We start from the raw sequence: 20,336 nt of genomic DNA on the forward strand, positions 1-20,336 counted from the left end.
ATTGTCACGGGTGGCACTATGTAAAATGGCTATGACCTTGGGCTCTTGGGTTTGCCTGCTTGAATTCGAATGCTGGGTTTTCTCCTAGTTAGCTCTGTGTCCTGGTGCAAGTTAATTAAATCTCTCTAAGCCTCAATTTACTCATTTGAAAAGAGGGTTTGTCACAAGGATTAAAGTAGATAATGTGAATAAAGCTCTCAGCACAGTGCATGGTGTTTGGTAATCACTCAATGTTAACTCTTATTTTTGTAGTTGATACTCTTGATGTTCCTGAAGGGATATGCAGGAGGGCAGAGAGATGCAATGATGTCAGCACATGCTGGCATAACGTAGAAACTCAAATGGCTGCTCCGTAAGGGTGGGTTGCGATAAGAATTTCCTCTGATAGCTCAAATTTCTTGTCTCACATGCAAAGTTTTCAAGAATACGTTTCTAATCCAGACTTAAGTCCAACTCCTTCCCCACACAAGCCTACTGCTTTAGTCAGAAGCCTCTATGCAGACTCATCTCTTTGAACTTCCCTTGGGGAGGAATGCTAACCCTTTTTAAACCCAATTCAGTTTCCTTCATCCTTCAAAGCTGGTTCAAGCTTCATGTCAGTGACGTTCCTCCCCAAAATTATATCCTTCCATTCCCTTCCCCAAATGCCAATAGAATAATTATTTTTGCCACACATTTTGGTGGTGTATTAGTAGTGTAGGCTGCTGTGACAAATGAGCACAAAATGGGTGATTTAAAACAAATTCTCATAATTTTTCTAAAGATTGGCACCTGAGCTAACAAATGTGGCCAATCTTCTTCTTTTTTTTTTTCTGCTTTATCTCCCCAAATCCCCCCTGGTACATAGTTGTATATCTTCGGTGCAGGTCCTTCTAGTTGTGGCATATGGGACACTGCCTCAACGTGGCCTGATGAGCGGTGCCATGTCCGCACCCAGGATCCGAACCAGCGAAACCCTGGGCTGCTGCAGCAGAGCGCGTGAACTTAACCACTTGGCCACAGGGCTGGCCCCTATTCTCTTATAATTTTGTTGGTCAGGAATCTGACATGGGTCTCATGTGGCTAAGACCAAGGTGTCTTTAAGGATTTGTTCCTTTTAATTGGAATTCCTTTTCTTGCTCATTCAGGTGTTGGCAGGATTCATTTCCACGAAGTTATCAGACTGAGTTCCCCACTTCCTTCCTGCCTTTTAGCTGATGGCAGCCTTAGTTTCCAGAGGGCTCCCTCAGGTCCTTGAATATGGCCTCCACATCTCAGAACACCAATGGGACTTCCAATCCTTTTCATGAGTCTTTAGACTCACTGTTTTGCCTTCCTCTTCCAATTTTAAGAACTCATGTGATTAGATTGGGCTCAGAGGGTAATCTAGGATAATCTCCCTGTCTCGAGACCTGTCGCCTTAGTCACATTTTCAGAGTTCCTTTTTGCCATGTTAGGTAGGGTGTGGACATTTTTGAGGAACCATTATTCTACCTACCCATTTATTAAAATCCATTTAGAATTTTAATTACACAGTCATGCCTGAGTTACATGTGTTTTTCAATAGTGCCAGTCTTGCCACCCTGTCAAGATTCCGGATGGTAGGGAAGGATAAGGAGTGACTCATAGTTCTTCCATAGCCCTAACCTGATCCACCCCAGGATTCTCAAAGTTAGAGAGATGGTTGAGAAGCCACTCAGGCAGATTGCTGAGTCATTGATTCAAGAGAATCTTCAGGTTTTTAATTTTATATCTTAAATAGCCAAATTTATAAAGGACTTATTTTAAATTGGAAGACTAATCTGTGAGGTTCCTTCTGTAACAGACTCTTCCCTAGACAAATGCCATGAACTTGACCGTGCTTGGACTGATTTAAGTAACAGGTGTCATGATCTTGAAGCTGAACTTGAAGGTTAAGTTTATTGGCTTAGCAGAAATGTTTGTCTAACAGCATTTATTAAAATCATGCATTGCAGCAATGGCAAAGGAGAAAGTGCTCTTTTCATGACAGACATTTATTATCCAGGAAACTGTTTAAATGTCCTTCATGTTTAACATAATAATTTTATGAGTGGGGCAATTATTTTTTCTCATCCTAAGCAATCTCTTAAAATTTAGAACTTCCCTTCTGAGCTTTTTCTTCTGACATTCCCTCATAATTATTCCTACTTTATCCTGTTACTCTAAATTTGTGAATGAACAAATTTCAAAAAGAAATTTCTAAGCCTTTACACAAGTTGTTTCCCTTTTCTCCAACTTTATTTCTTCTCACCAGGAAAGCTATTTTTTTTTTTTTTATTTTAAAGATTGGCTCCTGAGCTAACATTTGTTGCCAATCTTCCTTTTTTCTTCTTCTTCCCAAAGCCCCCCAGTACGTAGTTGTATATTCCTGTTGTAGGTCCTTCTGGTTCTGCTATATGAGACACCAGCTCAGCACAGCCTGATGAGTGGTTCCATGTCTGCGCCCAGTATCCCAACCGGCGAAACCCTGAGCCACCGAATCAGAGCGCACAAACTTAACCACTCGGCCATGGGTCTGGCCCCTAGGAAAGCTTCTAATTGTCTGTTGAAACCCCACTCAAATTTTTACAAAGAGGCCTTCCTTTATCCCTTCCCACCTGCATAAAATATGAAGCACGCCAGAATTCTTTTGTATCCCTAGAGACTAGTGCCATATTTGACACTATAAAAACAAAATATATATGTATCGATTGACTAGTAATAGCTACCATTGAACAAATAAACTGACAGGGTTACACATCTGGGCTTTTGGTATTGAATATAATCTTAATCATTTGCTGCTTTTTTTTTTCCTCCCATATGATTAACATAATTTGGTTTTGCTGATTTGCTCAATGTTTTTACTAATTATTTAGATTATGGGATCTGATTGACAACTTTGGGTTTAGAGAAATCTTTCTTCTGTTGAAAACCTAGCAAAAACATGGCTCTGAAACATTTTTCTGGTAGAACAAATGAATGTTAGATATATCCAAGGAAATAAGAGTGGAACTCTTTAGCTCAAAGTTGTTAAAGAATTCCAGTGTTCAACTGACCTTATCTATGGCTCCAAGGGTCCATAGCATGCTGAATCCCACCTTCTACACAGTGTAGAAATGGCCTGAGTCATTACAAAATAGCATTTATCACTCTGTGACCAGTGGCAGACCGTGTTTCACCATATCATCTACTTTTGATTCTAGTTTAAATTAAAAAAAAGTGGCTTTGACGTATTACTCAAGTATCATTTTGCATCTTCCCAATGCAAAATAGATCCACTGTTTGCTTTTTCAACGATTTTAAATTCCTTCATTAAGTATTAATAAACTTTACATAATCACTAGAAGGTGGAATGGGGTAAGAGGTCATCATATAAAAATGTTTATATATTTATTCACATATTAGTCTCTGTAGAACATTCTGTCCTGAGGCAAATCCTCAATATAATAAAATCATTTAGGAAAAAACAACTACCACTAGCCTACACTTGGCAAGTGATCACGGATCTCAATATTGTATTCTCCCGGAAACCAAAAAAAGAAAACCGATCTCAGAAAGGCCTGTTGTTTTGGCAAGCAGTGAAATGAAATTGCATTTCTACATATTGAGTAGCAGTTGGTACTTTATAAATGGTTAATGCTGGTATGATTCCAAGAGGCATTAGAAATATTAGAATTGGTAGCGCATTACAGCTCAGCAATTCTGCACATAACCAAGAGTTGGGCAGCATCCATGGAGAGTATTTATTACGTAGCCAGGCACTTGAGAATATGTTTCTGGAAGCAAATGAGATGATGATGAGGGAAATTATGTAATGAATGGTGCCAAAATCAGTATAAAGAAAAATTATTCTTTGGGAAAAGCAAATGCTTTTAGGCATGGAAGACATTTCTAACAATCCATCTGCTTATAGAAAGTAGACCCTGTTCAGATGTTAAGAAAACCAAAAGGATATTAGCAAAGGCTATAGAAGGACAAGTGTCTAACTGATATTTGGTCATGTTTTCCTTTAAATCCCTCAGTGTGGAATTTGGTTATACATAGACACACATATGTACATGTGTATATATATATCATTGTATGATTTCAGATTATTGAAGCTTTGTGTGTGTGTGTGTGTGTGCGTGTGAGAAAGATTGGCCCTAAGCTAACATCTGTTGCCAATCTTCCTCTTTTTGCTTGAGGAAGATTGTTGCTGAGCTAACATTTGTTCCAATCTTCCTCTATTTTATGTGCGATGCATCCACAGCATGACTTCACAAGTGGTGCTAGGTCCCTTTCTGGGATCCAAACCTGTGAACTCTGAGCCACCGAAGTGGACCACACAAACTTAACCATTATGCCACCAGGCCGGCTCTAATGAATCTTTTTAATGAGGACTCATCCTTCTTTTGGACTTCCTGTTGAGTTGTTCCTTCTCCAATCCCACAAATTCAGAGATACACTGAACTGTACATCTTGCCCCATTATTCCTTTGAGTGCTTCAAAGCTCAGCTGCTCTCGTGGCTTCACTGTCAATGTACCAATACCTAGATGACTTGATACTGTTTTCTCTGGGACCAAGCTCTCTCCACTGCTTTTGCTCCCCATATTCAACTGCCCATTTACCATCGCCATAATAAATTCCCACTATCATCTTTCTTCCTCATGAAAATTTCTACTCTGGATTTCCCCATTAGCCTCTTTCTCCCAGGCGCCCAGGCTCAATCCTCTAGTCTTCTTTATCCTCTCCTTTCTCTCACTTATGGTAAATGCCCAGCCTCCAGAATCTGCCAATGGCCCCAGATTCTCCCTCACATCTGTCTGATCTCTTTCACTGCCACATCTCTAGCTTATCGCTTCAGACCTTAACGAGAGCAGCAGTATGATTATTGATCTTCCTGGCTTTACTCTTTCTCTCTCCTACTTTCTCCTCGACATTACTACCAGAATATAAATATTTGCATGGGACAACCCCCATGTCAAAAAAATCTTCGGTGTTTTCTCTTGGCTTGCAGGATAAATCCAGACAGCTTTGCCTGACATTTATCAAACGTACACGTTGAACTCTATCCTTACTCAGTATGTTTGGGGAAAGACTCCAAATTATTCTGTACTTTTGCTCACATGACTCATCTTTTCTGGAATGTTCTTCCAGACACATCTTTATTTATCAAAGTCATACCCTTTTCCGTAAACAAAATTCAAGTCTGATCATGTTTGAAGAGCAAAAAATTAATTTCATTCAGCTTAAGTCGAAAATATTTTTGAGAGTCTAACTGCCATTATTAATCAGATCCTTCATTTCCTTCATGCAGGAAACTTTATCATGCACTAGAAGCAAACTGTGGGAGAAGTAGGGCAGTTGTTTTCTGCATCTTGATGTGGGAGGTAAGTAACTTGTATGGCATTTCCTGAGTGGTGGTTGGCAGACGACCAATGGTGGGTGGCTTTGAGAACAAACCCTAGATCCTTTGACTTCCAGTCAATATCTCTACCCTATAATATGAGTGCCGGCACCATGGCACCCATCAAGTGCAGACACATAGCTATCAGGCAGCCTGGAATTCAAACTTGGCTCTGTCACTTATTAGGAATGTGAAGTTAGACAAGTCAATTAAAACCTCTGCTCCATTTCCTAATCTGTGAAATGGGTCCAACAGGTTTGTTGTGAGGTTAAACAAGTTATGCAGATGAAGTGTTTAGTGCAACACCAGCAAAGAAAGCCCTCAATGATGCAAGCAGCTGTTATTGCAAAACCAAGACTGGATAAAATCGAATTCTCCAATGATTAAAAGAATGACACCCCCTAAATACCAGTGGCTTAAAGGTGGAGTTCATTTCAACTTTATATCTAAGATTACGTCTATGCCTTAACTGAATAAGACTCAAGGTGCTTTCCTCTCTCATTCTAAATGAGATGGGTTAGTTATACCCCCTGCAATCAAATATGATTATGCAAGTCCATCCATTCATTTTATATTTGGCATGTATTCCTTGGGCAAACATAATTTCAACAGTATTTTCTTGGTGGTTAACAGTGTTTTAGTCCTATGACTGAAATTCTTTCTTTGTTCTGTACATCTCTTACCAGTCCAGGCTAGGAAAATTAGAGCCACAGCTCACACACACTTTCAAAAAGCACTATTTCATATCACAGATCATTACTCAGCCTGAAAAGTCTGCAATTTAATTATTAGATTAACCACACTAATCATTGCCTTGAGAACCAACTGCCCAATTACCAAATTGTACCAACAGAGAGGAGTCACATTCAGCTTTTGGAGAAATTCTAAGTGACATACAGCAGTTGTCCATAAGCAGTGTAGGTAATGGCTAAATACTTACTCTGGGCTCAGACTATCTGAATTGAAATCCTGACTGTAATTTACTTCTGTGGAATCTTGAGCACGTTACTGTACCTTTCTGTACTGGTTACTATTTCATTTTTCATCTCATCGGATTATTGTAATATATAAATGAAATAATGTGTATAAATCACTCAGCATAGTTTCTATAATATGAACATGTATAACTTAAATATTATTAGTGTTATTGTTATCATTATTATGATTTACACAAAGATGTGCTCTCTCTGATAGCAGCTTCTAAATTCTCTGTCCTGCCGATTCATGGCATTCTCTTTTCTTTTTCTCTCTTTTCCTCAAGTAGGCTAAAAAGAATTTGAAGTTCCAAGTGGGTAAACCCAAGTCTATTGGAGGGCAATCTATTGGGTGGACAGTGGTGTGCTGAAGGTCTTACTCAAAATGTGCATGACTAAGAATGCTGGATATGGAGCTAAAAGACTTGAAAATAATCTGAGTTCGTGCATATAATACCACATTGCAACAGCTGCCAGGGATGATATTTAAACAAATATCTACTGATAAATGACCAGAATGTTCTTTGCCTTTCCATAAAGAGAATCTTGTTAAGTGAAGTGGATAACTCTTGGGAGTGAAATAAGATTTGGCAAATCAATGCCCTTCTGGAGAACACAATCGTGCTTTCTGGAGCTAGACCACAGGCATTCAATTATTTAGAGGGACTTTCTGGCGCCCAGCCCATCAGCCCTTGGATAGTGCTTTAGAAGTCATGGGGGTTGCCTATCTGAGCTGCTAAGAGGGAGAATGTTCTCTGTCAGACTTTAAATGTGCAGCACACAATGCCCTGAAGTATCTCCAATCATCCTCTGGTCTAGCCTTTGCCTTGATTCTGTAGAGATACATAAAGGGAAACACTTGTATGCAGAATTTACAGTGCTTTCTATTATATGAAACTTCTCCTAATTTAGTGTGCCTCTTTGGTAACATATATTTCCATAAGACTGCATCTGTTGTACTAACAAAAATAATTATCAATTAGAAATGTGACAGGACAGGAAAAATAAAACATATTTTTGGTGGTCCACAAAACCCTTGCACATATGAATTCACTTGATTCTTTTCTTCTTCTTCTTTTTTTGGTGAGGAAGGTTGGCCCTGAGCTAAGATCTGTGCCAATTTTCCTCTATTTTTTGTACGTTGGATGTTGCCACAGCATGGCTTGATGAGCATGTGTAGGTCTGCACCCAAGATCCAAATCCATGAACTCTGGGCTGCCAAGGCAAACTGAACCACTATACCACCTGGCTGGTCCCAAGTTCACTTGGTTCTTATAACTATCTTTGATATTTGCCAGGTGATTTGTCAAGACCATGCAGCCAATAAATGGCAAACCAAAACTTGAATCCAGGACTTTAAATTCAACATGTTTCATAAAACCTCATTCTGCCTAAGCCATAGATCATATCACCCATAGATTGTAAGTTTAAAAAAAGGACCCTAAATATGTAATTGGATATTGTTTTTCATTTATTTACTAAGAGTGTTTTTGAGCACAGAATATGTGCCAGTTTCAATCATCTCTCCTCCTCCCTGATTTCCATGCTCTCTGCTACCTGCCAACCCCATGCCCTCCACTCACTTTTCCTCTCCCTTTCAGTAGGCCAACAGTCCTAAAACCACACTGAACAGGAAAGAGACTTGCAGTGCTTAATAAAATACAGACATCTAGGACTTTATCTCCTAGAGGTTGTGATCCAGGCAGTCCGGTACCACACCCTGAGAAATCTGGCACTCAACTCCAGTCCCAATAACTATGACCGTGGATCTTTGCCTCCAGGTAGATTCCTAAGCCAGCTATTTCCACACTACCACCACTCCTTACTCTCTATGTCCTGACCTTCAAGGACACAAACCTCCAAAACTGGATCCTCCTCTCCCTCTGTTTTCCACCCCACCCCTCTTTCTTTGTCTCTATTCTAATATCATGAAACGAAACACTTCCTGAGAAAGATAAACCCAAACTCCACCTACTGCAAGCAAAGATCTATCAGGTCAGTCTCATAGCTATTAATTATAGTTCGTTTATTATTGGCTTCAGAGCACCTTCCCCAGGAGCTTAGCCTGTCTTCTCCTGGGCCTTCACCAGTTCCACCTCAGGGTAATGATATTCTGGAGATTCTTTTTAGGTTCTATTGGAAGGTCCACGGAATATGTGGCCTTTAATGGGTGTTATGCCCTACTCAGAGATATATGAAATTGTCAGCCTTGACTCTTGGATCACCCCCAATTCTGGTTATAAAGTCTCCCAAACCAGAGATCTGCCATGTATGAGAAAGTATAAGACAGTAATTTTTCAAAGAAGACCAAAGGGTCTTCTCATGTGCTCTTCCATGACTGGTTTTTAGTCATACAGCTCAGATCATAGGTCCTTTATCACTGTGTTCTGCCAGGCTATAATTAAAATTTTTGTATATGTAGCTAATGAACTGAAATCACTGCTCCGTCTTCAGGTTGTATCTCACCTAACTGCCAAGCTGTGGTCAGTCAGAGAAGGAATACATCAGCAACTTCACTGTATCCGCTGGAGGGATTAAGAGTCATTTACTATACACCTCATATTAGGATATCCCAACATGGGCTGTTGGCATCTTTATGCCTGCTGAATCACAGCCAAGTCCTAGTCTGACAGAGTGACTTGGTGATCTGACTTGATTTCTGCCTTCATGTCCCAACCAGGTACCCAATGGAGCTATTTTGGACCTTACCAATGATACCCAATGACTGGGATGGGAGATGCTGCACCTTCTTGACTTTGGCTCTAACCTACAGACTGAAATCCTATTTTTAATATGCCACTAATCACATGTGACTGCATAGACCAATCCGTACCAGGCTAGAGGTCTTCATGTTCATTCTTCAGATATACCATACATTAGAGAGTCTGGCAGTCGTTGTGGGATCATGCTTTAGACCCAGGTCGGCCTCTCTGAATCCTAACCCCACCTAGCTTTCTCTTCCTTCCCAAGTACGTAAAGTCTCAGGATCACTCTCATCTAGTTATACTGAGTTTTGAGTGAAATCATTCATCTTTCACCTATGTCGCCAGTAGACACCATTAATTTTTGACTAAAGGTAGTCATGTTACTGGGGTCTGATATCGTCTGTAGAGCATGATATGGACATCTTTGAGGGGCTATTTTTCATCCTACTAAAGTGAGATTTTATATTGTACACTGTTTTTGATAACAGAGTTGACTCTTATAAGATTCATCATCTAGGGCTGGCCCGGTGGTGCAGTGGGTAAGTGCGCTCATTCTGTTTCTCAGCAGCCCAGGGTTCACCAGTTCAGATCCCGGGTGTGCACATGGCACGCTTGGCAAAAGCCATGCTGTGGTAGGCGTCCCATGTATAAAGCAGAGGAAGATGGATATGGATGTTAGCTCAGGGCCAGTCTTCCTCCACAAAAAGAGGAGGATTGGCAGTATTTAGCTCAGGGCTAATCTTCCTCAAAAAAAAAAAAAAGACTCATTGTCTTACTCTTCATCTGATTCCATTGAAACCTAGAACACTTACAAATTGGATCTGCCAAAAATCTCATCTGGACCTCAATGGAGCTCAATGTTCAATATATAATAAATCATTATGTTTCCTCTAAAAGGCAACTCTTTCATATATCAGCAGCTTAACAGTTGCTTCTCTGTAGTCTACCCTATCTCCCCTCTTCTCCCCACAAAGAGCAGTTAAGAGATTCTCAGAGCACTTTGACAACCCCCTCATATGACTTAGATATGAAAACACAATTACAATTATACATGACTCCTTGTACCCAATTAAAGCAGGATTCACCATAATGTCCCCATCGATGTGCCAAAGTCCTTTTATGAAGTGATCTACACAAAAATATATTTAATTTTTTCATTATCCATTTCAATCCGGTTTTAGATGGTTTCCAATTTCAAGTAAGTTGTTAATAATGGCCATCCTGTGACACTTACAGTTAAAGGTGGAGAACGGGAGATTTGCCATTGACACTTCCGCTTGTCTCACTGTTACCTAACTTGCCCAGTCAGGATCAAAAAGAACCTGTTCCTGTCAATGTGAGTTTCCCCAGCTGGGTTAAAATGGATTTGCTCGGTAAAGAAAATTGGAATCTCATGGCAGTTTTGTAAAGAGGTTTTGAAGATTAAATGATCACAGAGTACAACAGGATTAGATTAAACCTATGTATTTGACACAACTGCTTAACACCATTAGTGGAAATAAATGAACAGAAAACTTTTTGATTTATTAAAAAAAATCATAAATTCCAAGATCAAGTCTCACCCAGCACTTCCTCTTGCTTGTCTATAATTTCCTGGTTGCATAGCTGCCTCTGACTGCCAATGCCTTTATTTCATGGTCACGTGGCAACTGATGGTAGTTTAAAATGATAACGCATTCCATTAATTTTTACTGCCACTGGTTGATGGGAAAACCAAGAAAGAAACATAAGTCTGATATAGACACTTAATGACTCACGACACAAGGATAATATTAGGTCAGCTGCAATAGCAGCTCAAAGATTTAACTGAGAAATGGGACCTGCATTTCTAGGGGCATGTGCCAAAAGGAGGCCAGAGCTCTGAAACAAACCTAGGACTCCCTTTCTTCTAGGAAGTTCATGTTCTCACCATTAACTGAGAAAGAGTTTACAAAGAAAAAGAAGGGGGAGGGAAACTTCTAGTTTACAATCCTTTCCCTTTTTTCTTTTCACTCCTGTTTAGTTAACCTCGAATAATTAACTACTTTCAGGTTTTTGTTCCTGAAAAACAGGGATTGTTTCCTGTGATTTTTTTCTAAGTTCTGTAAAGGTGCTTCTTATATACCTACCATAAGTGTAACCAGGTTCAGCCTTGAGTTGGGTTTCTGATACCGGTCAAGAAGCTATGGTTGGGGCCCTCCTGGTGGAGTAGCGGTTAAGTTCGTGTGCTCTCCTTCAGCAGCCTGGAGTTCACCAGTTCAGATCCCGGGCACGGATCTATGCACCGCTCATCAAGCCATGCTGTGGCAGGCGTCCCACATTTAAAGTAGAGGAAGATGGGTACAAATGTTAGCTCAGGGCCAATCTTACTCAGCAAAAAGAGAATTGGTGGCAGATGTTAGCTCAGGGCTAATCTTCCACAAAAAAAAAAAAAAAGACTAAGGTTCTTCTAGAATGGCAGTGAAACAACTACTGACATATTTTGTTATATAACACCCTAGGAGTTCAGAGCATGTTTGTAGACACTTTCTACTTCTGACTGCTTGGAGTTTAAAGGGCATCAAAATTCTTAATCAAGGTCAGGCAACAGTCTGAAGCTATGGCTATTCTGAAACAAGTTGGCATCAGAGAACTCGCATCACCACTTGCCTGTATCAGGTTGCAGCTCAAGCAAAATAAGATCATGCACTAGATTCCCTGAAATAATAATGAAAAAGAGTTAGCTTGCTTCTGTCCCCAGTCATGCCTGACCTGTGTACAAAAGAGAGAGAATTAGCCTCCCTATTACCGTTCTCTAATTTCCTGAAAGAGAAAAACCTCTTACAATGGAAACTTTAAGGCTGTAATCCTGTTAGGAACAATAGTGAAAATGATCCTGTTAATGTGTTCTAAGAATCTTTGCACTAGGCACTAGATAGGCCAAACCTCTTTTCAGTGCTTCTTTTTTTCTGTTTAACTTCCTTTGCTCATCCCTTCACAGGGATATCTTTCTAAGTTTCCAGTTCTCTCAAAGCATAGATCAACAAAAGTGACAATAAAAAAAAACAAAAGAAGATTACCAGAAGGGCAAGTCTATTTTTCATCTACATCCCTGTCGAAATATCACAGCACATAACATAACAAATTGAAAGCTCTGGTTGGTATTCACAGATAATTTCTAGCCCTTCAGGTTAGTTATACTAAATCATCAGATCATTTCCTTTCAGCAATGAGAATTAACTTTACAAGAAGGAGATTTCTAATGGAGGAAGATGGCAGGAAGTGAATCTTCTGTCCACCTCAGCTGGCTAAAATGGCAATGCTTTCTGCTCTCAGAGATGTGAGATGCTGATATAATTGTTAGAAACTTTAAATGATACTTAAGACTTAAATCTTCTAAACTAATTGACAAGTTGCTTATTTAGAAGGCAAATAGTAAAAGAGAAGGTGACAGGTGTAGAGATTCTTAGTTAATTTCTTAACTATTTATAGTGAATTACCTATTCAATTAAATAGTAAACATTTAAAAAATTTCCTTGAGTTATCCTTTTAAACAGGTTAATCAAATTCAACATGCCACTCTGTGACAAATTTCAGAATTAATCTGGACACAAGTTTAGATGAAGTGCCACTTCTGAGTAAAAGAAGTTGGCTAGGAGATGTAATCTTGATGCTGAAATTTGAGCATGCTCTCGGTTTATTTAAAAACACCCAAGTCCACATGAAAATGTTATATCCTGAAGCATTCTGTATCCATTTATGCCACGGTTATAAGAATAACATTCATATAAAATGCTAATACGCACAAGAGTAGAAAGAGTCTGTAGAGGAGGAATTGGGAAACCACAGACCATGAGCCACATCTGTCCCACCACCTGTTTTGTTGTTGTTGTTGTTAAGGAAGACTCACCTGAGCTAACACCTACGCCGGTCTTCCTCTATTTTGTATGTGGGTCGCTGCCACAGTGCAGCTGATGAGTGGTGCAGGTCCGCGCGTGGGATACAAACCGGCAAAACTGGGCCACTGAAGTGGAGTGTGCCGAACTTAACCACTATACTACGGGGCCAGCCCCTACCACCTGTTTTTGTAAATAAAGTTTTATTGGCAAAAAGCTACAGTCATTTATTTATATGTTGTCTATGGCTACTTTTGTACTACAATGGCAGAGTTAAATAGTTGTGACGGGAACTATATGGTCTACGCAGCCTAAAATAGCCAATATCTAGCACTTCACAGAAAAGTTTACAGACCCCTGTGTAGAGTTCTTGAGGGTGTAGCATAATGTTTGTTTACAATTCCTCTTTACCTTGGGCACAGACGATGACAGTAAAGCCCCCACATCTGTGTCTGTATAATTGAGGCAGATAGATGCATTGGTTCTCACATGCCACGTAGAAGTGAGTGGGCATCACAGATGATATTAGTCCATTGTCATGGATTTTATTTCTTCTTGCAGCCAATATTTTACATTTCCTGCTGTTACACATAGGGAGTTTACAATTAAGAATATAATTAGTTGAGTATATGGAGTAATCAGCCCTCTTTTAGATAAACAACTCAAACTGCATATTTATACTGAGCTAGAATCATCATGTATTCATGCCAGCAATATGTTGTTATTGTGTGTAATAAGTAAGCTGAGCATCCTGGAAGACTTTAGATAATGGCAAATCGAACTCTGATCCTAAAGTCAGGACCTCCTTCCACTGTTTTTCAGAGACAGCATGACTCACCAAGGCCAGCACAATTGGGTAATTGCTGACACTTTTAGACTTTTAGATCTACTCAGGAAGACTTATCTTCCTCTGCTATTTTATCCTGGTGAATATTATTGAAACTGCCAAGCCTTGTTATACACATACATTTAAGCAATTACGGATTCCACCTGCTTCACTCCAAGTCTAAGAATGGTTGTTTAAACAACAAAGTATGAAGCTGTCATTAAAGCTACACCAACAGTAAACACAGAGATAGACCAGAGGTGATTTCAGGTGCCAGTAGGAGTAACCACTCTGCATAGTCGAGCTTTGTTTCCTTTTGTTTCTAATAATTTATAAACACTTTCACGTACATTCTCATGTAGTCCGCACTGTAACTGGGGGGAGGTAGGGCAAAGATCACCATCTATGGGGACAGTTCGCGGGGGACTCACTTACTCTCCAACACTTTATAGCGAAATTATGAAGAGTCAAAATCCTATGGAAAAAATTAATAACTCATAGAATTCAAGAGACTTTCTGTTTAGTTTGCAGAGTTACATGTTTAATGATCTTTGAAATCATATAGCTAGGAAGCGGCTAAGCTGGGATTCGAACCCAAGAAATACAGCTTCAGAGCATACGCAGTTAACTTCTATACTGCCTCAAAATAACAAAGATTTATTTAACAATGACTGGGTATTCACATATTAAACACACAAACCCCATTTATGGAGCTTCCCTCTGTGCCAGGCACTGCAGGAAAGATGGAGCTCTAAGAGCATTACCCAGAAATGTATTTATTTAGTGATTTCTCACCTACTGCAATTCTTATGGATGTTTGAAGAAAAAGAACAGAGTGCTACCAAACATAGCAGGAGGTCCTGACACTTCAGAGGAAGCAAATTTTCTAGTGTGTCTTGAAAGACACGTAGGAGTTTTGTGGAAGATTAGGAGGAAGGAGAGGCACAGGTGCAGAAAGAACATTCCAGGCAGAGCGATCAGTAAGTGTGAACACACTTGCCTTAATCATGGAAAACACACATTCTCCATGAATTGAAACTCGACCAAAACTTGGTTCTTGACATACATTCTTCTTCTGGCTCCTTCTCATTTATTTCCTTCCCCTCTCTTGCTACTCTCATTTCTTTTGCAGGTTCCTTTTCAGTTTCTTTGCTGATTTCTTAACGTTGCTGATGCTCAGGACTCTGTCCTTGGACCTATTTTTTTTCCTCACTTTAATTCTCAGATTGTATCATCCGCTCCAAGGATTTAATTACTATTAATATTCTAATAAGAACCAACTCTCTATAGCCAGATCACAACTCTGTTTTGAGGGCCAGTCCTGTGTACTTGGCTGACTACTGGTGGCTCTGACTCCTTCAAAGTCTTCCAAGTATCTTAACCTCCAACTGTCCCCAAAGAAATCATTATTAGTCCCCTCCCAAACTGTTCTTCCTCATTGCTCTGCATAAATGGATTAAACCAGAGACCTGAGCATAATTCTTCACAACTCCTTTCTTTTAACACAGATTTTCCCCCTTAATGCAGTTCTTTGAATTCTGCTTCCCAAGTTTCTCTCAAATGTGACACTTTCATCCATCCCCATCGCCATGACATTGTAATGCTACCCGTGGCAGCTGTGTAACTATATTACCCTTTGCTAATCCATTCTCTACACCAGTCAGAATAACCTACCAAGAATGCAAACCCAATTATGTCATTCCATGTTTACACTTACATTGCCTTTAGGATAAGATGGGGACACAGCCCTCCATTCTCTGAATCCCATCTACCACCACTTTAGCTCCATTTCTTGTCACGCTAGCATTCCATATCTTCTCAACTATGGATCAAGCCATACACTTTTTAACCTAAGTTTGTTCTTCTACTACTTCCTCCCATTCCGTTTTGCTTGACTATCTCCTACCTATCCTCCATGCCTTGGACTTGACCTCAGGACGCTTTTTATTACTCTGTACCTTTAGTAGGTCAAATTGTTCTATTACGCCTCCATAGCCCTGTACTCCCCACAACATTGCATTGATGACATTTTGTGATACTGACTATTTAGTTATTTATAAATACAAGACACATATCTCTCTAGCTTATTATAACTACATCATCTAACATAGTACCTGGTATGTAGTAACCATGTAATAAACATTTATTGATTTACATGAGTGAATGTTATAACTGTGAGAGTCATCTATTTGTATTCTCACAGAATAACATGAGCTTTTGGATGAGAAGCACAAATTTAATTTTGCCTTTGTCACTTATTTTCAGTATTGGTTTTGACAAATTACTTAACTTCTCTGAATCTCAAATTTAATCTGTAAAATAAGCATGATAATATCCAACTCATAACACTGTTGTAAAAATTAAAAAGGTCCATAAAGGACTGGGCACATTTAAGTGCTTGACAAATGGGAGCTTTTAGCTGATTAGCTTAGTGTCTTATGAAGTGGAACTTACATCAAATGCCTATGAGTTTGGAGAATATTGGTGTGATCTGGTATGACATACTCCTTTCTCTGCTACTTAATTTCTTTAAGAACTCTCTTAATTTTAAATTTGATTTTCTGTACTATCCTGTCCAACCTTCCAAAGAAAATCCACTCACAAGGAGTCACCCTAGATACCACTTGTCATTCTTAAGTAGAACTTACTTTGTTCACCATTCTAAGTCTCATTTGCTGGTTAGTCACTGTCCTAGTCTCCTATTGCTGCTGTAACAAATTGCCTTAAACTTGATGGTTTAAAACAAATCCAACTTAATATTTTATAATTCTGGGGTTCAGAAGACTGGAGTCAGTCTTATGGGGCTAAAATACTGTGTCAGCAGGGCTGTGTTATTTCTAGAAGCTCTAGGGGAGGACAATTTCTTTGCCTTTTGCAGCTTCTAGAGGCCACCTGCATTCCTTGGCTCATGGTTGCTTTCCAACTTCAAGGTCAGCAAGGGCCAATCAAAACTTTCTCATACTACATCAATCTGACATTGATTCTTCTGCTTCTTTCTTCTATATTTAAGAACTCTTGTGATTCCATTAGGCTCACCTAGATGATCCACGACAGTTATTTATTAGTAACTTTAATTCTGTCTTCAAACTTAATTCTCCTTTTCCATGTAAAGAGACATGGCAGTAAGTTCTAGGGCTTAGGATGTGGACAAGTTTGGGAGAGCATCATTCTGCCACTCTGTGCCAGGCAAGTTCTTTATTGATGTAAGTCCAGTTCATGCTCCAAGATGTATGATGAGGTAAGTATTATCAATCCGTTTCATAGCTAAGGAAAAAGAAGCTCTACAATTTGCTTTCTCCCTGGTCATGACAGGCCATTGGCAGAACAGGGTTCTGAGCTTCTTTCTGCTGCCTGCCGTGAGTTCTGTGTTCTTTGCATGAGGCCCTGAAGCCTCTTGTGTGGGACCCTTCTGTCTCTGTCCTCTCCATCCTTATCAGGCACTGATAACAGGGGTTTGTCCCGTTCACTGAGATGAATGCATCTGTGTCGACACTCAGTTTGTTACCTGAGATACGTTTTACTCCCTGCTCTGGACCAACAATAATGAGGAACCTGAATAGTCAAGCCAACTCCTGTTTTCAAATAAGAAATTTGAGCATCTCTTGCATAGATACACACAAATCAAAGTCTATAATTTGTGAAAATGAAAGCAACTTTAAAGACTGCAAGTGGAATGACTGTTTTGAATACACACCTGGCTACCCCAAAAAGGCCTCTCTTTCTTTTGCTTCTTAATGCCAGTGTAATATTGGAAGATTTCTTGTACATGAATGAAATGACTCCTCTCTTATATACTGAATTCTATTGCAAATGTCATTGGTATGTATTTCAATGTGTTTGACTTATTACAGAGGTGTTTAATGCCTGTGTTTCATGAATCAGATGCTACTGTGTTAATAAGATATGTGCCAATAAAATTCTAGGTCTGGCATCTTTTTTTTAAATCAGAAAAATAATGAAATCAGTTTTACTGAGTGACACCTTACAAGCAATCAAATTTCCTTTGATAAACCCGTGCATGTTTTTATGTGTAGGGAAATGCTAAGTCATATTCCTACATCTACCTACAAGGTAATTCTGCAGATCAAATGAAGTTTGCAAAGTTCAGAGTGACCTTGGAAGGTAACCAGGCAGAACTGAAACTTCCCTTGTTCCACCGAATCCGTTACGATTTCTGTTCTAATTCCTTTATCAAATGTTTCCTTTCCCATGGTACAGATATGGTGCTAAAAGCTTTGAAGATAGACTTTGTTTTAGTCCATATTTCCTGTTACGCTTGAGATCTGGGGCTGTGGGAAGGTAAAGAGAAAAAAGGGAGTCAGGTTCACAATTATTCTACTGGACCTTAGACAGGTTTCATCTTTACTTCAATCAAGTTTGCCCAGTAGAATCATACTAAAATTATTTTCTTTCTGTTTTTTCTTGAGTAAAAGAGAAATAATGTCTCATTGCACTGGAAAATATACAAGTCCTCTTGCAATAATAAACATAATTCATTCTCACTCTGGCAACCAGTGAGGTCACTTCCTGGTTGCTGAGCTTATAGGTTATTGAAACCACTGGGGTTTTGTTAAAAATAGCCATCTAATAAATCTGCCCCTTCTTTTAATTAGGATAATAGTGATAACTTTCTAATGGATTGTTTTCTCCCTATTAGGGCAACTGTAAAAAGTCCCCAATAATGCCTATGTTGTGTAGAGTTGAATGGAATTGAAAAAACTCTGCTGGAATTCAAAATTAATTGCTGTGGATTCTTAAGAGAAGGTTCTAAGTGACTTCAGGTTACTGACAGGAGCTAAGTCAAGATAGCACACTGTTTCCTTCAATGGGTTCCAACTTTTCTAAAACATTGGACAGTCCTAAAATAAACACTTCTCTTTAAATTCTATCTGAAAGAGAAAAAGCCATTTTCCCACATTTTCAGGCCAAATATAGATGTTGCCCTCATTTTACACTTCAGGAATATTCTAAAATTATTAAAATGAAAGTAAATCTGAATGTCCTACAAGAGCATCTGGGCACTTTCTTATTGGATGGAAGCAGGTGGTGAAACTTAAAGTTGATTTCTTATACAAAATCACTAGATTCCCTCTTTGTAAGTAATTATGGCAGCTGTAGAATAATCATAAGACACTGGACCTGAAGTCCGAGTTCCTGGATCTGGCCCCTCGCAATGCCTCTTACACATTCGGGTCTTGGGCAATGGCTAACTCTCTTGACCTTCAGTTTCTTCATTTGTAAAAGGTAAATGATAGTATTAACCTCACAGCTTTTGTATGACTTACATGCATTTAATATTAATTGAGCAACTAATAAAAAAAATGGTCTTGGAAATTTAGCTTTATTGCTCTCTTTCTGTGCATTAGGCACACCTGTGACCTAGAATGAGTTACAGGTGTGCCTAGATATTCATCTTCTCTGGCCCCAGGGAAGCTTGAATACCCAGGCAACTTGCCTCTGGCCGCAAGCAGGAGCATCTTTTCAATGCAGTGTTTGGTGTAAATATAACCATTGTTTCTGGGTTCCAAAGCATAGAAAAGATTGGGAAGCATAACTAATACACATCATATCAATTAAGTTATTACAACACATTTTAGAATTAAGGAGATGGAAGCTGGGAGAATTTAACTAAATTGGTCCAAGTCACCCAGTAGGTAAGAGGTGAAACTGTCATCTGACACTAGGTTTATCTGATTGTGATGATGTATCAACCTGACGGGGGTAAGGAATGCCAGATAGCTGTGAAACATTATTTCTGAGTGTGTCTGTGAGGGCGTTTCAGGCAGAGATCAGGTTTTCAATCAGTGGACTGAGCAAAGATCTGCCCTCACCACTGTGGATGAGCATCATCAAATTCATTGAGGACCTCAATAGAACAAAAAAAGTGAAAGAAGGATGAATTTTCGCTCTCTCCTTGAGCTGAAGTCTCCACATTCTTCTGCCCTCATACAATGGAGCTCCTGGTTCTTAGACTGTCAGACTCCAGAACTTATATCAGCAGTCCTCAGGTTCTCAGACCTTCAGCCTCAGACTAGGGGTTACACCACTGGCCCCCTTGATTCTCAGGCCTTTGGACTTAGAGTAAATTATACAACTGGTTTTCCTGGTTCTCCAGCTTGTTAATGACAGATTGAGGGAATTCTTAGCTTCCGTAACCGTGTGAGCCAGTTCTATAATAAATCTCTCTCTCTCTCCTGTTGTGTCTGTTTCTCTGAGGAACCCTGACTAACACGCTAATCAAGGCTATGCTATTTACCCAACTCTATTGCAATTGTCATTAGTAATGTTGTTTATCAAATAATTCCAGCTTGTCCTTCTTTAAGGCATATTGTACAATTTCACTTCCTTGCCTTCTACAGGTTAGGTGTGGCCAATGACTTGCTTTGGCCAATTAAATAGGAGGAGTGACATGATTCAGCTCTAAGTAGAGGCTTCAAGAGCTTCCTTTCTGGCTGTGGCAGTGATTATGAAAGCCTATGTTGAGAGAATTCCTCCATCAACCCAACTGTCACCCAAAGAGACCACACCAAATAAAGCCATCTTGTGTAGTGCATGTAATGTGAGCAAGAAATGTACTTTTGTTGTTTTGTTAAGACACTAAGTTTTTGGGG

This window comes from Equus asinus, chromosome 13 (genome assembly GCF_041296235.1).
Source record: "Equus asinus isolate D_3611 breed Donkey chromosome 13, EquAss-T2T_v2, whole genome shotgun sequence".
Lineage (NCBI taxonomy): Eukaryota > Metazoa > Chordata > Mammalia > Perissodactyla > Equidae > Equus > Equus asinus.